This window comes from Eptesicus fuscus, chromosome 2, assembly GCF_027574615.1.
Source record: "Eptesicus fuscus isolate TK198812 chromosome 2, DD_ASM_mEF_20220401, whole genome shotgun sequence".
Classification (NCBI taxonomy): domain Eukaryota; kingdom Metazoa; phylum Chordata; class Mammalia; order Chiroptera; family Vespertilionidae; genus Eptesicus; species Eptesicus fuscus.
Window position 1 is genome coordinate 55514948 of NC_072474.1, and position 20390 is coordinate 55535337.

Genomic DNA, 20390 nt, shown 5'->3' on the forward strand with positions numbered 1-20390 from the left:
GAGGCTAATACCTCACTGTATTAATCCCCTTTTCGATGCATATTCCACTCCTGTTAAACCTTTGAATAATCTATTGCAAATTATAGTTTATATTTGAAATGCTATTTACTACTCTTTTTAAAAATATGTTTTTATTGATTTCAGAGAGAGGAAGGGAAAGGGAGAGAGAGATAGAAGAATCAAAGATGAGAGAGAATCATCAATCAGCTGCCATCTGCATGCCCCCACTGGGGATTGAGCCCACAACCAGGGCAGGCCTCCTGACTAGAAATTAAACCATGACTCCTGGTTCATGGGTCTACACTGGCCAGGCTATTTACTTCTCTTTCAAATATCCAGATTTTATCTCCTTTGTCATAAAAGACCACACTATTAATTCTGTTAGACTTTCCCTTTTGATACTGCCACGTGTTCCACAAGAAAAGACCAAGTGGCTGAATTATTTGAGAAACACTAAAATTAAACACTTTTCTTTTTTTAAAAAAATATATTTTATTGATTTTTCACAGAGAGGAAGGGATAGGGATAGAGAGTTAGAAACATCGATGAGAGAGAAACATCGATGAGCTGCCTCCAGCACACCCCTTACTGGGGATGTGCCCGCAACCAAGGTACATGCCCTTAACGGGAACCGAACCTGGGACCCTTGAGTCCATAGGCTGATGCTCTATCCATTTAGCCAAACCAGTTAGGACTAAACCCTTTTCTTTAGTGTAGATCTTTTCTGATCTTAAGTAGCCCATTGTGTATCTAAAAGAGATTAATATCTTATCTAGTTTTTACCCAAATGTCTCACTATTGAATTCTCTATTCTTGGACTAATTATGTATCAACATTTGGGGAAGCTCTATTATATAAAATACCACTAAAAAAACTATGAGCAACAGTATACCAACTAAGATGTTAAAATCGGCTATTTCTGCCAACTGACTAATGGTTGCTCTCCAAAGATATGTAGGACAGTGTGTGTGTACACACACAAGCACATACAAACACACACACACACATTGACATATACATACAAATTTGGGGCCATACAATTTATTGTCTTAATTAAATGTTTTTACAACATAGTACTGGCTTCGTTATTAATGCATAAATAGTATTGACATATTATATTAGCTTTTGTGTTTGGTTGTACTTGTGTGATGAGATAATACTGAGTATTAAATATATGTTTTTAAAGTGTTAAACTCACAATTGAAAAAAATATAAAGAAAATAATTTTCAAAGATTGGGATAAAAAGAGGAAATAAAATAGTTGACAGATAGGCAATTAAAGAAAGGCAAATTAAAGTAAGTTACAATTTTTGATACTATCATGTTGGCAAATGATAAACTAGACACAATATGGTGAAAGCACTTTTTATCATAAAATGTTAGAGGGTAATTTAGCAGTATCTCAAAATTTAAAGTGCACAATTTTTGTGACTAAGATTTCTTTGACTAAAAATTTAATCAAGGAACATCCTATGGTCTAATGCATTCAATACAGCATTGTTAATACTTGTAAGCATGCAAATAATCAAGACAATAAAAAATGAAACAAAATCTTAAGTGTACAAAAATAGATAACTGGAAAACTAAACTATGATGCATCTATCTATACAACAGCTTAGATGCACAGAAGGATAAGAATCCATTTGAGTTGCCATGAAAGAGAATTTTATATCATATCTTTGGTGAATTAAAAAGCTTCTTCTCTCAATATATTCATATGTTAATATTTAAGAAAACATTTAAGCATACATATGAATTTACATATACATGCATAAGTATATATTTAAACAAACATATAGGTATCTCTATATATACGCATATATAAAGATATGCATATACATACATGCTTGCATACATAAATACACATATACACATAAGTATGTATTTGCTTTAGCATGTACAAAAATGTATGGGAAAATACATAAACTTCTGCAAAGTGGATATGGTGACATTGCATTGAAGGAATGTTATCTTTATGTTTCTGTAAGGCTTGTGATTTTTAAACATAAGTATGTGTTATATCATAAAAACCAATATAAGACAAAAATATAAGATCAATTTTCTTAGATATCATGTCTAAGATGAAGAAGTTTATAGAACCGTTTCATAGCAATTCAGGTAAAAGCAGATGTCATAATTTCATAACACTGGATTTAGAACTGAAGGGTTAAAAAATAGAAGAAATCATTATCTAAAGAAAATTTTCCTTACAGCCAGCTGAAATACACTATGAGCTTATTTCATTAAGATAAATCATCTGAACCTTCCCCAAAGCTAAACGATGCATTTACAAGCCTGATTGTGACATTTTATGAGAAAATCACACTCATCTTCTAATGTAAAAATCATTTTTTATTTTGTTTTAAAAAATAATTATTGGGGTGAAGCCACAGCTGTCATTATGGCTAATCTGAAAATATATTCACATTATCTTACATATATCTATACATCCATTCATTTTACTAGCATCTTTGATTGAAATAAGTTTTAGATTTTTAAAATTTACTCACACACACACACACACTCACACACATTAATCCATTCTTCCTATCCCCCTCCCCCTTCTCCTCTCCCCCCCCCAAAAAAAAGTCAGGTTTTGCTCTCCCATTTATCTTCCAAAACCTAGGTAATTTTTGTATTATCAAGATAATAGCAAATACTGACTGATAATTTTCTTTCATCTCTTTATAAAAAATGTTATCTTTATTGCTGAAAGTATAACCGATGTCCCTCTTTCTACCATTGATTCTTCCACCTCACAGTCCCCTCCCCCAGGCCTTCACCACACTACAATCTTTTGTCCATGGGTTATGCATATGTGCATATAAGTTCTTTGGTCAATTTCTCCCCACCCACACCCCCGCCTCTTTTTTAAGAGTGTTTTCATAAGTTCAAAAGATTGTGCTTCATTCAAAATAAAGAAGTACACTCATCTAAGTGTGATAACTGCTCTCTTAATGTATAATTAACTCTCATTCTATTAATTATAAATTACTTAAGAGAAAGACCTAAACATTGCCTAATGATAAGAAACTTTCAGAAGACGTTCTAATAAGGTAGAAATGGTCATCAACAAGTTGCTTGATTGTTGTTATGATAAATATTTCACTTTTTACATTGTTGTATTGATTTCATTGATTATTTGTCATAATCTGAGCCAATATGTTTAACTTTGAGCCCTATTGTTGTCTCGATTGCTTTGGAACTTTCAGAAACAAAACCCATCTCCTGGGGTACAACAGAAGGGGATAAAACAAAGCTGTGTAAAATGTCACTAGCTTTCTTCTTCTTCTGTGTAAAAACCCAATTGCCAAAGAAAATACTTTAGGTGATACTCATTTAATTGAACAACATATATATTTCCTTTTTGCAAATTTAAATTCTTAATTATAAAATTTATATAAACAAAATACCTTACTCCAGAGTTGAAATCATAAGCACGTTTTAAGATGTTCTTTTGTTTATTATGAAAAAAAGTCTCCTAATCTTTCTCTGTTGCAAATGGCTACCTGAACATCTAGCTTCATATAGAAATTTACTAATATAGGATTTTACTAATCATATAAACATTGGGATGTTTTAGATAACTTAACATGTTCTTTGAATCTGAGTTAAAATTTTCTTCCAAGATATTAAATTTTCCATTGTCTAGCAAAGTAGTTTTAGACAAGCATCTGTAAATTTTTAATACAACCGTTATTTAAAATGTGTACAAACATTATATAACTAGAGGCCCAGTGCACAAAATTCGTGCACGGGGGGGGGGGGGGAAGGGGTGGTGTCCCTCAGCCCAGCCTGCACCCTCTCAAAACTGGGACCCCACGAGGGATATCCGACTGCCCGTCTAAACGGGCAGTTGGACATCGCTCTCACAATCCAGGACTGCTGGCTCCCAACTGCTCGCCTGCCTGCCTTCCTGATTGTCCCTAACTGCTTCCACCTGCCAGCCTGATCACCCCGTAACCACTACCCTGCCAGCCAGATTGATGTCTAATTGATCCCCTGCCAGCCTGTTTGCCCCTAACTGCCCTCCCCTTCAGGCCTGGTCACCCCTAACTGCCCTCCCCTGCAGGCCTGGTCACCCATAACTGCCGTCCCCTGAAGGCCTGGTCCCCCCCCCAACTGCATTCCCCTGCAGGCCTGGGTCACCCCCAACTGCCCTCCCCTGCTGGTCATCTTGTGGTGGCCATCTTGTGTCCACAAGTGGGCAGGATCTTTGACCACATGGGGACAGCCATCTTGTGTGTTAGAGTGATGGTCAATCTGCATATTACTCTTTTATTAGATAGGATAGAGGCCTGGTGCATGGGTGGGGGCCAGCTGGTTTGCCCTGAAGGGTGTCCTGGATCAGGGTGAGGGTTCCCTTGGGGCATGAGGCGGCCAGGGCGAAGGGCCTGTGGTGGTTTGCAGGCCAGGCAACACCCCCTGGCGACCCAAACGGAGGCCCTGGTATCTGGTGTTTATGAACCTTCTACAATTGAAACTTTGTAGCCTGGAGTGGAGCCAAGCCTTCTGCTCGCTCTTTGGATGCAGCCATTTCTGTTGGGACTCATGTATCTAATATAATTGAAACTGTGTAGCCTTAAGCGGAGGCTTGGGCTGGCCAGGGCTGCAGAAGCTTAGCTTCCTCCATTGCCGGGGGCAACCCTTGCCTCCCACTCTTTCCAGCTCCGTGGCTGCCACCATTTCTGTTTGGATTTGTTTACCTTCTATAATTGAAACTTTGTAGCCTTGAGTGGAGGCTTAGGTTGGCAAGGGCAGGCGGAAAGCTTGTCTTCCTCTGTTGCCGGGGAAATCCAAGTCTCCCTCCTGCTCTCTGTGGCTGCAGCCATCTGGGTTGGGTTCATTTGCATATTTGCTCCTGATTGGCTGGTGGGCGTGGGTTATGGGTGTAGCAAATGTATGGTCAATTTGCATATTACTCTTTTATTAGTTAGGATACGTTTATGAAGGAATGCTCTAGTTATTTTAAAAAATGAATTTTATATTTTAGAATTATATATGTTTATGTATAAAATAAAAATACAAAAAATGACAAAAATACCTCAAATATTAATCAATCATGGACCTGTATAACAGGATTGTCCATGATTTATTTTTTTGTTTAGTTTTTAAATGACATAAAATACAAATAAATACGATGTGGGATAAAAAAATTATCACAAACTATATTTTATAAAGCTTTCCCTGAATATAAAAATTTAGCTGTCATACCGTTATAGACATTTTTTTGGTATTAATAAGTATAATTCCATTTTAAACCTACATTTGATAGTTAGACTTTGACTATTAATGATCAGCAAAGTTAAACAAAACTAAGTTCTTGACCATTTAATGGGTTTCTCCTTTTCAGTAATGAGAATCCATTTACTACAATGGCATGTGCATGAGGACCTTTAGCGATCTTGAGATATATTGCTGTTAATACATTAAGCAAGAGGATTCCCTTGCACTTTTCATAGAATATTAATATTTCATTTTATGGCTAACAAAATATAAATAAAAATCATCTGTTGGGCTTCAAAAGAAAGATATCTTAAGAATATTAGTGGAAACCAGCCATTTAGCCTGGATAACTACATACTGTTACTTTTATCATGAAGGCATTGTGCCCAGACATCACCTTAAGAAAACTTCAATTTTAGTTTCATATTAAATTATTGTGATATTAAATATGATTAATGCTTATAAGTTTAAATTATTTAATAACCTGGCTTGTGAATTAATCAAGTAATACACATAAGGTAATTGCTATTTTCATCCTGGTTTTTCAGATTATGAACTGTGTCACAAAGAAGTCATCTATCAGGTCCCATGTCACACAGAGCCAATAATATGAACACAATCAGGCTCTAGGATTCATGCCCTTAAATACATATCCTACATTAATTATTATTTACTACCTTGTACTGTCTTTCTGGAAACAATGACCAAGTTTTAGATTTCATATTATCTACATTATTTTATATTATGGATAATTATTTTATATTATCTAAATGTTATGCATCTGTAGCCAAGGAGAGGACAGGGAGGTAAAAGAAATGGAAGCATTTGAGAGAATTATCTCAGGCTTTGGGCTTGTATCCCTGGCCATGAGGGAAGAGGCAGCTGTGGTATAAGCCTAGGAAAGCTAGGTAAAGTCCAGCTAGGCTACATGTGCTCTACCCCTTTAAGTTATTTTAAAGAAACTGACAAGTAACAAAAACACTTATTCATCACTCGGTGCCGATAAAAGCAGATATAAGTAATAAAAATGCATGCAGATACTTGGTTTTAACTGTGACTTAGTTCTTCCAGTATGTTTATGCACATATGTTTGTGTATATATGGATGCATGTACAGACTTAAATAATCCTAATATATAAAGAGCCAGGGTCTGTAACGTCCAAAATGACCGAATGGACGACCGAATTCCAGGCTGCCCAGGCAGCAGGCTTGGATGGTTAGGGACTGGCGAGCAGGATGAACTGCTGACCTCTCGGTCCCTCCTGGGTTGTGGGCACCGCGGCGACCCAGTACTGACTGCCGCCACCAAGGTTGGTGCGATGCAATTGGTCAGGGGCCCCGCCATCACCCCATGATTGCCCCTCAGAAGGAGGTGCCACCCACCGCTGCTGGCCAGGTAGTCTGGGCCTCCCTCTTTGGGATGATCAATCATGGGGCTCCCAGACTGCGAGAGGGCGCAGGCTGGGCTGAAGGGAAACCTCCCCTCCTCCCCGAGTGCATGAATTTCATTCACTGGGCCTCTAGTTTAAAAATAAAATCTCACAGAGACTAATAAATCCTTGAGGATACCCATTGGAATTCAATCTAGAAAATATTGATCAATATAAAGGAATATCATGGTAGAGTTTGAGGTGCTCTCTCCATATTCTCTGATATTACTAAATATGTACTTAACTCCTTGAGCTGGATAACTCACATATTGATAAACACAACAAATTTAAATGGGCATTTTCTGCTTTAGGGATGGTTTTTTAAGAAAAGTTGGTATAGAATATTCACCTTTCATAGAGTTGGATTCTGTCCCTCCTTCACCTGAGTATCTCCTACAGTTTATTAGAATTTTTATCTTTCCCTTGATATTGTACCACTGTGCTAGACAGAAGATAGAGAACCACAGAATAATAAGAAAAGTAGGAACTTATACCAATTAAAAAGAGAATCTGGGAAATTTTAACTTTCTTTTAGGCTAGTGGTGAAATTAGATTTTGATTACTCAATTTTGGTTGTCCATTGTTAAGACCTGATGAATTGTACTCTTTTATATTCATGGCTGTCTCCAAGCCTTATAAATTGCTCCTAAAATGGAATTGATCTGTTGGTGGGTAAACCACAGCTAACTTTTCATTAGTGAAAACTAGTGATAGATGAATAACAACTCAAAATAAATAACAGCTTCACTTTAATACAGTGTCAACATTTTCTCTCACCAAGCACAAAACCAAGCAAGCTGAAATTAATTAGTTTCATTTTTCTTTCTATTTCTACTCAGGATGAAGAAATAATGAGGAATACCACTACAGTGAAAACTAAAGCCAAACCTGGAATAAAGTATCATATAGAAATTTAACCAGCTAACTAATTTGTTTCTACATAATTGAAACTTCCCTATAATTTTTTTGTTATCTTAAAATTAAATATATATAAATATAAATATAAATATAAATATAAATATAACTATAAATATAAATATAAATATATACTAGAGGCCCAGTGCATGAAAATTCATGCACTGGAAGGGGGTTCCCTCAGCCCAGCCTGCCCCTTCTCACAGTCTGGGAGCCCTCAGGGGCTGGAGATGACCCAGCAATCAGGGGAATGCAATACCCCCATCACACCTCTGCTGCTGCCACTGCTGGCAGCACAAGTCTCAGCCGGCCCTGGTTACCTGAGCCTTGGGCAGCCCTGGGTGGCTGGGCAGTCACCATCCGAGGCATGCCTGCACCTCCGGCATTGTATGGGCAGCCATCACCCGAGGCTTGTTTGCGCCTGGGGAGTTGGCTGAACAGCCACCATCTGAGGCTTGCCTGTACCTTGGCCATTGGCTGGGCAGCTGCCATCCAAGCCTTGCCTGTGCCTCAGGCCAGCCCTTGGCAGCTGGGGGGCTGAGGGGACTGGGGGACGCTTGAGGTAGGTTGCGTGCATGCCGCCCCAGCAGGGCTGAGGGGACTGGGTGCTGCCAACTTGTGGCTGTGGGCACCGCCATCTTTGAGGGCATGACAGTCAATTAGCATATTCCCTCCTTATTGGCTGTGGGTGTCACCATCTTTGTGAGGGCATGACAGTTAATTAGCATATTCCCTCTTTATTAGATAGGATATCTATACTAATAAAAGGGTGATATGCTAATTAGACCGGGAGACCTTCCGGACATCCTTCTGGACAAAGCCATGGTGGCAGGGCTGAGACAGAGGCAGTTAGGGGTGATCAAGCCAGGAGGGGAGGGAAGTTGGGGGTGGTCAGGTTGGCGGGGGGGGGCAGTTGGGGGAGAGCAGGATGGCAGAGGGGGCAGTTGGAGGTGAGCAGGCCAGCAGCGGGGGGCACTTAGGGGTGATCAGACCAGAAGGGGGGCAGTTGGGGGTGATCAGGCAGGCAGGCAGGTAAGCGTTTAGGAGCCAGTGGCCCTGGATTGAGAGAGGGATGTACCAGATTGGAGAGGGTGCAGGCTGGGCTGAGGGACACCCCCTCCCATGCACGAATTTCATGCACTGGGCCACTAGTGTGTGTGTATATATATATATATATATATTCTTTAAAAATGTGGTGACATGACCTTGTTTAGTATCTCCTGACATTTCATTGTCTAATATTTATATCTTTAATCAAGATAAAGATAATATTGGACAGTGAAAAACTGTAGAATATTTCACACAATAAAATTCTGTTAGTATTCTCTGACAGTTATATAATTAGACTATAATCCCCAAAGAAACCCTATGCAATACAATTTCTATAACCCATTGGATAACTGACAGTTGAGAAAATGTTCTACAAAACTGTTGAATGACTGAAATAGTATTTCAAAAAAGCCTCATGTTTGGGTACAGATAACATGTGCCATTTTCTAATAGACTACTTGTTTTTTATCATAATTTCCATAAAACAGTAAGTTTTGTATTTTTATTTTTAATAGATGGAGTTAGAATCATGGGATTCTCAGCAGGAAGTAAGCGAGAGAAACCCAGCTCGATTGATTCTTAATATGGTAACACATAAATCGTGAAGCACAGGCACTACGTTACAGGAAGTGTTGGAGAAGACCAAGTGCTATTTATTTTCAAGTCCCCTACCATTTTGCTAGAATAATTTCTCTTTCTAAGAGAAAGCCTTCTTCATTGAGATTCGTAAAACCTCTTTCACATTCAATGTGCCATGGACTAACCTGAGGCTTCTGATGAAAAGGGCTGTTTTATTTATTTTTTTTAAAAAAAATTTTATTAATATCAAAGAGGAAGGGAGCGGGAGAAAGAGAAAGAAACATCAATAATGAGAGAGAATTATTGATCTGCTGCCTCCTGCACACCCCTACTGGGTGTTGACCCCCAACCTGGGCATGTGCCCTTGACCAGAATGGAACCCGGGCCAATGCTCCAATCCCCAGGCTGATGCTCTATCCACTGAGCCAAACCAGCTAGGATGAAAAAGGCCGTTTTAATTGTTGACCTTGAAAGCCTCCTGGTCAGACCCTCATTATTAGGAGTGTATATTTTTTGGAAGCCTTTCATGGCTTTACTCAGTAAACTGAAGCAACAGGAAAAAAATACCAAGTTGAAATAAGAAAAACCTCTCGGTGAAAGAATGGTTTTTGTTTTTCTATTGACTGAAATTTAGATGTTCTGTTTTTCAAATATGCTTATAAAGACAATAAGAAAAGGCAAGATTTAATACTCATCACTTTCTTCCTATTATTAACCAAGTAAGTAGAAGTTTTAAAAGATGACATTCATTTTGCTGCTTATTAAGCAAAGAAAATAAACATATTACTAGAGGAAAAGAGTCTTTATAAATTTTTATTCTTTTATATTAAAAACAGTATAATCATTGGAATCCTTCGTTAAACTAGTATAGTAAATGATTAGTTTTAAAATTTCTTTCCCCTTTCAAATGAATAAAATCCAGACATTTTAGTCCTTAAGTGAAAAACAGAAAGTAGAAAATAAAAATAAATGTTTACATTTGATCAATATTCTTTTTATATCGATCATATAGCAGCACCAAAAGCTAGTATTTCATGTTTCAATGAATTGCATTTGTAAATATAGTGTAACCTGAGAATAAAGTATCTACTTATTTTTTGAAAGTCACACACTTACCTATATACACCAAATGGATTATTTACAATTTTAAAGTGTATTTAATTTTTCCATAAAAAATTACAATGGAGTCAAGACAGTCTCTTCAATAAATGGTGTTGAAAAAATTGGACAGATACATGCAAAAAATGAAACTAGACCACCAACTTACACCATACACAAAAATAAACTCAAAATGGATAAAGGACTTAAGTGTAAAATGGGAAACCATAAAAATATTAGAGGAATCCACAGGCAGAAAAATCTCAGACATATGTTGAAGCAATATCTTTGCTGATACCATTCCTAGGGCAATGGAAACTAAAGAGAAAATAAATAAATGGGACACCATCAAAATAAAAAGCTTCTGCACAGCAAAAGAAACCATCCACAAAACAACAAGAAAGCCCACTGCATGGGAGAACATATTTGCCAATGTTATCTCCGATAAAGGCCTAATCTCCAACATTTACAGGGAACTCATACAACTTAACAAAAGGAAGATAAAACGATCCAATCAAAAAATGTGCAACAGACCTAAATAGATACTTTTCGAAAGAGGACATAAGGAAGTCCAAGAGACATATGAAAACATGCTCAAAGTCACTAATCAGAAAGGATATATGCACCCCTATGTTCATAACAGCACAATTTACCATAGCTAAGATTTGGAAACAGCCTAAGTGCCCATCAGCAGATGAGTGGATTAAAAAGCTGTGGTACATTTACACAATGGAATACTATGCTGCTGTAAAAAAGAAGGGATTCTTACTATTTGCAACAGCATGGATGGAGCTGGAGAGCATTATGTTAAGCGAAATAAGTTAGTCAGAGAAAGATAAATATCACATGATCTCACTCATTTGTGGATTATAATGAACAACATAAACTGATGAACAAAAACAGATCCAGAGACAGAGAAGCATTGATCAGATACTCAAACCTCAGAGGAAAGTAGGGGAGGGTGTAGGGAGAGAGATCAACCAAAGGACTTGTATGCATGCATATAAACATAAGTAATGGACGCAGACAACAGGGGGTGAGGGCATGAATGGGAGTGGGGTCGGGGGAGGGGGGCGCGATGAGGGGATAAGGACACATATGTAATACCTTAATCAATAAAGAAAAAAAAATAGAAAAAATAAATTAATTTAACCTATTAAATAGTTAACAATTTTTATGAGCAAATTTATCATTAAGTAATATATATGGGATAACATTCATATCCTTGGTTTATCCAAATATCTTCAAAAATCCCCATGGGGCCCTTGCCAGTTTGGCTCAGTATAACGTGTCAGCCTGCAGACTGAAGGGTGCTGGATTCGATTCTGGTCAAGGGCACATGCCCAGGTTGCAGGCTCGATCCCCAGTGGGGGACATGCAGGAGGCAGGCAATAAATGATTGTCTCTCATCATTGATGTTTCTATCTCTCTCTTTCCTTTCCTCTCTGAAATCAATAAAAATATATATTTTAAAAAATCCCCATGGGAAGCACAATATTACATTTGAAATGTAGTGTTAATTTAAAAAATATATAAGATATTTAGGAGAATTAAAGGTGTTTTGATGAAATTTCCCAATTTAATAATTTATAATTTTTTAGTTTTTATCCTTACAATTAGGCATTTCCAGCCAGATCTTCTTCAACATATTATCATCTTTTCCATATCATATCATAAAGTAACAGTATTGCAGAAGAGAGAATATTTTTCTAAAAGATAGTTGAAGTCACTCATGCAAGTTAATTTTTAAAGAAATAGACTAAATTTAAAATCTAATAATGTGACAACTTTATTCTAAAAATAAATGAGCTAGATATGAATAAAGTAGTTCAATTTTAATAACACAGTTAACTTGGCATCTAATGTAGTTCATTTCTCTTCTCTTTTCCTCACTCTAAGTCAGTTTCTTTCTGTAATCTTCCGCTAATATTTGGTCTTCTATTTGGCTTTTGGCTCCTCCCATTTTTCACTTGCTTCTTATCTTTATGTTTCAGTTTCTTTTCATTTCTCTTTCTTCAGACATCTGTGCATTCCAGACTATCTGAAGATGCTGAACCAGCCTCCCACTTCCTACACTCCAACTGGGGATTAGACAAAGGGGTAGTGTACTGGGGTAGGTAAGTAAAGCACATGGATTTTAGAGTCTAACTATAAAAGTTCGAGTTCCAGCACTGTCACTATAGGAACTTCTCTATACTTCAATATCCTCAGTAACAGTAGCTGACTCAAAAAGGCTGTTCTAAGAATTGCACAAATTGATTCACATGAAACACTTATAATCATGCACATTGTACTGTAAAAACTCACAAGGTGTTACTGATCCATGTTATGACCTATTGCGTTAATAGAGGTCATGGATTTTCTTTTTTTTTTTTTTTTTTTTTTTTTTGATTTTTTTTTTGATTTTCTTAATTTTACATGCTGTTTTGGGAAGAGACAACAGGCATCTGTCCCTATTTCTAAAGATACAGTTTTGCCCCAGTTTCTGATATATAAAATGTTCCTTCTTTCATTGATATCATGGTTCTTTCCAATGTCCTATTCTCTGAACATTCTACCAGGCTCGAGTCCCAATCATCTCCCAAACAGAAAAAATTAAAAATGTTAGACACACACACACACACACACACACGTTGCATGCACATACTCATAGAAATTTCACAGGAAAATTTCTTAACTCTTCATAGGTATTGCCCAATCTGCCTCCTCCCTTTTAATGTCAAACTTCTGAGTTTGTAGTTGTTATTTTTATGTGTTGCCTTCTTTTGCAATCTACCATGAACCAAGTCCATTCTTTTGAAAACATTACTTTTTTTTGTGATCTATGTTCTCCAATATGAAACTTTGAGGCCATAGCTTCTCACATTTCAGTATTCTTCGTCTGTAGAACTTGGCAAGCCTATGCATGCTCAAAGCCCTGTCTTTTGATATTCTGTCATGGCCATGTAGTACGGTTGAAGGAGCTTGGGTTTAAGAGCCGTGCAGAACTGTACATCAACTTAGTTTTAATGATTTCTTCCTTACTGCATGATGGCATTCATAATATCTAAATCATGGGTTGCTATGAGAATTAAGTAGCATGTAGCAGCCCCCAGGGGAGACTCTTGTCTATGATTTATACTGAAACAGCACTTTCTTTGTGTTGGGCCCTTTTCTAAGCAATTAACTTATATAAACCATTTGACATTCATTACTACCCTGTGAAGGTTTCTATTTTAATTCCATTATGAGTGACGGTAGAAAATTATCACAAAAAGGTTAAATAACTCAGCCAAAATCTTAGCCACTGGTAAGATCAGGATTCGTGCCCACACAGTTTGGCTCCAGTATCTGTACTCTTAAACCCTATGAAACTTTGTAGCTCCCCTCTTGCTATGACTTCTGGAACACTACTTTCTCAAGATTGTCTACCTTATTTCCTTTTTCCCCTCCTGTGATGGGACTTCCTCAGAGACCTATGTTTGGTTCACTATCATCTTTGATCTTAATCCTTTAGTGGTTTCAAATACCTTTGAGAATCTGAAGCAAAAGCTATAAATCTTCTCTTCAGTATAAGGCATATTTGTATGTCCATAAACATGGCTTCACACAGGTCTTCAGGAGATTATTTTATCTCATGAGACTTATAAGAACCCAATATTTAGCATTTGAAAAAATCATGTTAGTATTATATACTCAAATTTTGTACAGGATTGACCTTTCTAAAACACAAATTTTTCATGGGACTACTCTGATTGAACTTCTGTGAGGGGACTGCATTATTTGGATGCAATAATTACTCATACAATGGCTTCCATTTACTATGTTGGTTCTTTCAGGTCTAGCTCTTATTCCAGAAAACTATTTTCATGTTCATTCAAATAACTTTGTGTTATTTGTATTATCTGTATATTTTCTTTTGTTTAGAGTGCCCACTTATGGTAAGTCTGGCATGTAGAAATCCCATATTTCCATATGGCTTTCAATTAATACATAAACAAAATTAATTCATTCTCCTTCTTTTCATAGAGTGCCCAAACATTTTACTCAGCATGTTTTAGTATGATACACATTACTTTATAATTATTTATCTTGGATTCAGTCTTCACCATAAAATGTGACCTTCTGGGGAGCTGAATTGGTATCTGTCACTATTTTAACATCTTTTGACTTCCTTTTCAATTCTTCTCCCTAGTCCCACCATGTACCTTATCAAATACTGGTTCATAATTAACCCTAACATAATGTTTATTAAAATACATTACTATAGAGTATTGATCCTCACACTTTTAAATATTAAAAGCAGATGAGTTAAATAATGTATGATTAAGAGTGATTAAGAAGTAATCAAAGTATCTAGTAAGATTTTTGTGCCAATACAGATTTCATAGGCAGAATATATAACATATCCTACCCATAAGGCAGCTCGAAAGTATGAATTGGTAGTGGTAATAAAGGGAATCTATATATATAAAAACCAAGCGACCAGAATGAGTGGTAGCTATAATGTGCACTGTGGCAGGCCAACTGGTCCGATGCGGGTGAGGCCGGCCAGCCAACCTCCGGGCAGCTCCAATTGGGGGAGGGGCCGGCTGACCAAACTCCCTTGGCCCCTCCCCCAGCTGGCTGGCCCCCGATCAGCCCTGATTGGCCCTGATCAGGGCAGACCAGCAGGACCCCACCCATGCATGAATTCGTGCACCGGGTCTCTAGTACATACATAAATACTAAAAACAATCACTGAAGATGAGCAAAAACCTCTAATACAGAAAGTCTTTTAATATGTGACACACAAATATTATGTATAATCCACATGGCCAGTCAAAGCCCTCACATTTTTAGCACCCTTGCTGAAAATATCAAATATGAGCAACATATGGATGATGTATGCTGATATATTTTAAATCTTTTAACTCACTGAGAAGTTCAGTGAGTGGAATATTAACTAAATGTGTAGACATCCTATGTTTACATAGTACTAGCATATGGTGTCAATAAACATAAAGTTATCGATAATAAATACAGATTTTAAAAAATCTCATCAAACAAAAGAAGGCTATAAATCTCTTCTCATGATCATCTTTCAGGACCATCTGCCTACATATTAGACTCCTTTTCAGTATACCAACTTCCTCTGCCATTGTGCAAAAAGATCTGATCTCAGATTGGGATTAAAAGAAAAGCAGATGTTATTTTCTAATCACTACTACAACCTTTCTTTGAGTAGGTCAAGGTGATTTTTCTGTCACATAAATAGTAATCCTTATATCAATCCTTCTAGGTAAGGGAGCAGGTATAAAATTTCCTATCTAAATTGTAGCAAAGCTGTCAGAATGTTAAAGGCACTTTCTTCACTTCTAATTTCTATCTAACTAGTTCAATTTCTTGTTGAATGATAATGTGACATATATTTTTATTATTAATATATATATGTATAAAATCACATATACACACATACATATGTATAGTCTAGCTCAGCCATAAGTTTCCTATTATTTTCAGAATAATTTTTATATCTTCACAGTAAAAATAATTTTAGGTAAGCAAATTACAAAGGATCCATATATTTTAAGGCAGTTTTCATCCCATTTTTATGTATTAGCAAACTAATATTTTTATAGATTTCAAAAGAATAAGGATTTTTATCACTACAGTATCCTTTACTTTTTTTTTTTTTTTTTTTAGTTTGTTCAGCAAACTTTAATAAGCTTATAGCAATGTGGTTCCAAATCACTTGAGTGTTTCTGTTTAAAATCTTTGAAAACATGATAAAAATTACTCTTTTGCTTTTTGAATAACTAGAGGCCCATTGCACAAAATTCGTGCATGAAGAGGGGGGTGTCCCTCAGCCCAGCCTGCACCCTCTCCAATCTGGGACCCCTCAAGGGATGTCCCGTGGGAATCGGGCCTAAATGGTGGGATCCGGTGGAATCGGGCCTAAATGGGCAGTCAGACATTCCTCTCACAATCCAGGACTGCTGGCTCCCAACTGCTCGCCTGCCTGCCTTCCTGATTGCCTCTAATCGCTTCTGCCTGCCAGCCTGATCACCCCCTAACCACTCCGCTGCCAGCCTGATTGATGCCAACTGCTCCCCTGCCAGCCTGTTTGCCCCCAACTTCCCTCCTCTGCCAGCCTGGTCACCCCTAACTGCCCTCCCCTGCAGGGTTGATCACCTCCAACTTGCCCTCCCTTGCAGGCCTGGGTCCCTCTCAACTGCCCTCCCTTGCAGGCCTGGTGCCTCTCAACTGCCCTCTCCTGCTGGCCATCTTGGGATGGCCATCTTGTGTCCACATGGGGGCAGGATCTTTGACCACATGGGGGCATCCATATTGTGTGTTGCAGTGATGGTCAATCTGCATATTACTCTTTTTTTAGATAGGATAAAGGCCTGGTGCAGGGGTGGGGGCCATCTGGTTTGCCCTGAAGGGTGTCCCAGATCAGGATGGGTGTTCCCTTGGGGTGTGGGGCGGCCTGAGCAAGGGGCCTGTGGTGGTTTGCAGGCCAGCCACGCCCCCTGGCAACCCAAGCGGAGGCCCTGGTATCTGGAATTTATTTACCTTCTACAATTGAAACTTTATAGCCTGGAGTGGAGCCAAGCCCCCTGCTTGCTCCATGGCCAGCAGCCATTTCTGTTGGGGTTAATTCACCTTCTATAATTGAAACTTTGTAGCCTTAAGCAGAGGCCTGGGCCTGGCCTGGGTGTGCGGAAAGCTTTGCTTTCTCCGTTGCCAGGGGCAACCCTGGCCTGCTCTCTCCAGCTCCATGGCTGCTGCCATTTCTGTTAAGATTTGTTTACCTTGTATAATTGAAACTTTGTAGCTTGAGTGGAGGCTTAGGCCTAGCAAGGGCAGACGGAAAGCTTGGCTTCCTCCGTTGCCTGGGAAACCTTGCTCTCTGTGGCTGTAGCCATCTTGGTTGGGTTTATTTGCATACTCGCTCTGATTGGCTGGTGGGCGTGTCTGGTGGGCGTGGCTTAGGCATAGCGAAGGTGAGGTCAATTTGCATATTACCCTTTTATTAGGTAGGATAAGTATCTTTTTCTTGAAAGGACTCTTGTCATCTTGGCTTACTAGTTAATTTGATACAGAGACAATTCCAAATTCAAGCTCTGGATTATAAATGCCATGGATCATGATGTGGCAATAAGCAAACAGCACCTACCAAATGTATGGTGGACTTAAACCAGGTTGCCCTGCGCCTAACTAGACTGATCATATTTTTCAGATATTTCATGATCTATGCTACTTTTGTGTGGATAAACAAAATATAAACAAAAATAAATCTTAGGTATAGAGCATGGGGCTGATGCTAAGCAATATGTGTATGATTCAAGACAAGTTTCTGCATCTTGGTTGGAAGGAGAGACAAAGGAAAAGAGAAAAACTCAAATGTAAGAGGTATTCCAATTGGTTTACTTTCATCTAAAAAATAATGAAAGAATGGAATTAATAATAATGATAAAAGCTGCACTGGGGAACTATTACTCCCTAATCTCTTATCTCAAACACATTTACATGCACATCTCTATTGTTTTCAACAAGAAATTTCAGAGTTTATGATGTTTCAGGTAACCAATTATTTCAGTGCTAATCCATGATGCCCATGACTCAGATCTCATTTAGGGCTGGGATAAAGGAAACTACTTTGGTATTATTCATGATGTAGAAAAAGCATCAATCTACATAATAAAACCAGATCTGACTTAAACCAAAATGACAAAAGAAGCAGGTGATAATTCCAGTGCTGCTCTTTCTATTGGATAGCAACTTGTGTCAAGATACAGTATGACCTTAGAATTAATTTCAGGAAAAATTCAATTGTCTTCCAGTCCCTAAGATCCTTTTTTTTTCTTGTTTGGAACATGATATAACCTTATGTGCTCTTTCTGACACTTAAAAGACAACAGTCAAGCATACTGAAAAAGTTTATTATGATAAAACCCCAATAATAATATATATGTGTGTGTGTGTGCACGCACATGTATGTGTCTACACACATACAAGTGTGTGTGTGTATATATATATATATATATATATATAAATATACAATTTTTGATAAGATTCATATAAATATTTTAAAATAATCTATAGGTAAAAATGATGGAAACTGGATCATATACTCCTTAAAGCTAATGACATAAATTAAAAAAAAAACAACACAAAAATAAAAATGTAATTTATTGTCAAACAAACAAAGTGAAAAACCCTCTACCACAAATACCAAAAGTGGCAGCTATTGGCTTGGCTTTCTCCTATCCACCCCTCCCCCAAATAATGTGGAAAGGTTAGTTAATAAGATATTGATAATTCTTACTAATACCTTCTAAACTAGAGAGAACAAGTCCAGAACTATGAACAAAAAGTGTCAGGTAAAACTAAAGGTAAACTTCTTGAAAAGAGATACACCTTAGCAAAGGTGGAGAATCTTGTAGATTTCTAAGACACCATATTGAATTAGGGGAATGACTGAAAAGGCTTTGAGCATCCCACCGGAAGAGTAAATTCTAATACAAGACAATTAACAGCATTTCTCAGAAAAAGAAAGCAGAGTACACATCTTTCAGAAACACATGTGAACAGAAGCACAGAAACCAAGCTTTCTGACTCTAGATAATAAGGAGGAAAAAAACAAATCAGATACTATGGGAATAGGGATCAAATGGAATTCACTTATGTTAGAAACATATAGAAGGGCAAATTCAAGTTACCGAATCCTGCTTGAAAAATTAGATGACTATATAAACATCATATATTTAAGATAATGATAATAGACTTTCTCCAGCAAAACCCTTCAGTCTATCCAGTTTTAGCTTTGTGTGTAAATTATAAGAGGAATGATTCTGCTCTCCTTGTTGTTCAGCATCCTTCTGTCCATTTTCTCATCAGACCCTGTCTATTCTTGCTCCCTGTACAGAGCAGAGTGTTGGCTCTAGCTGAAGCTAGTAGTGATCCCACTGAAATATAATCCTGCTGACCACATATACATTGTTTTCTCCTGGAGTAGGAAAGGTAGGAGGTCTCCAAGTTCATTGAATAGATCCCTCTAGTTTACTCACATCCAGTCAATTATTTTCTTATCAATTTATTGCCAATTCTATTAGATGTACTAGAAGAAATTAAAAACATTTCTCTGTTTTTATGCCATTAAAATCTCAGAAGTGCTTGACTAAGGTACTTGAATTATCTGATTTGACTTAGTGATTTTCCCCCCAGCAAATCTTTAAAAAAGCAGGCTGGCCATTTTTTAAATTTTGTGATAACAGTACATGGTGATCCAGAGGACATTAGGCAGTCCATTAAGAAAGGCCCATAACCATTTTACAAAATGTTTTTGAAATGAAAATTAATGGGTAGTCTTTTCTGAGAGTTCTTTCCTAGTTGAAGGAAGCTGGATGAGATTCATTTGCAAGGAGAGATTTTGTTTATATTGCTTTGACTTCATTAAGCAAAAATATTGAAAACAGCTAGCTAGAGCCAATGCAAAAGGACACAAAAGCAGAAATTGCTATACAATCCATTTTAAAATGCATTTGGAAGTACATGATCTACATAAAATATCACCACCACTGCTGCCATGATCACCACCATCAAAATATACAAACACAAAAACTGGGGGAAACACAACAACCAAAAAACAAAATACGTTTTCAAATACATACACGCACAATCTGCAAAAACAGTTTCAAAAAATATATCCATTTTCAGAAGAAAGTAAGAAAGTGAGAATGGAAGGGAGGGAAGGAGGAAGGAAGGGAAATAAAATTGACTTAATCCAAACAGAATAGGAATTGAACTAAGGACATTTCAAAAGGCTGCTATTTTATTTAGGTACTAGAGGCCCAGTGCACAGAATTCATGCACTCGGGGGGGGGGGGTCCTCAGCCCAGCCTGGGCCCTCTCACAGTCCAGTAGCCCTTGGGGAATGTCCTACTGATGGTGCAGAGCGATTGGGGCTGGCACCAGCAGCAGGTATGAGCAGGGGGAGGTAGAGAAGCCCTCAGGGGTGATAGGGGCTGGCAGCTGCCACTCGTACCCACTGATGGCGCTGAGTGATTTGTGCCGGCACTGGGCGCTGGCAGCTGGAGCAAGCGGCAGCTCTAGTGCTGGCAGCAG

The 20390-nt window shown here is 37.8% G+C and overlaps 1 protein-coding gene across 1 annotated transcript in view; it reads right to left on the bottom strand.

Moving 5' to 3' along the window:
• GRID2 (glutamate ionotropic receptor delta type subunit 2) overlaps positions 1 to 20390 on the bottom strand; it is a 1386076-nt gene that overhangs the window by 760050 nt on the left and 605636 nt on the right. The window lies entirely within an intron of this gene.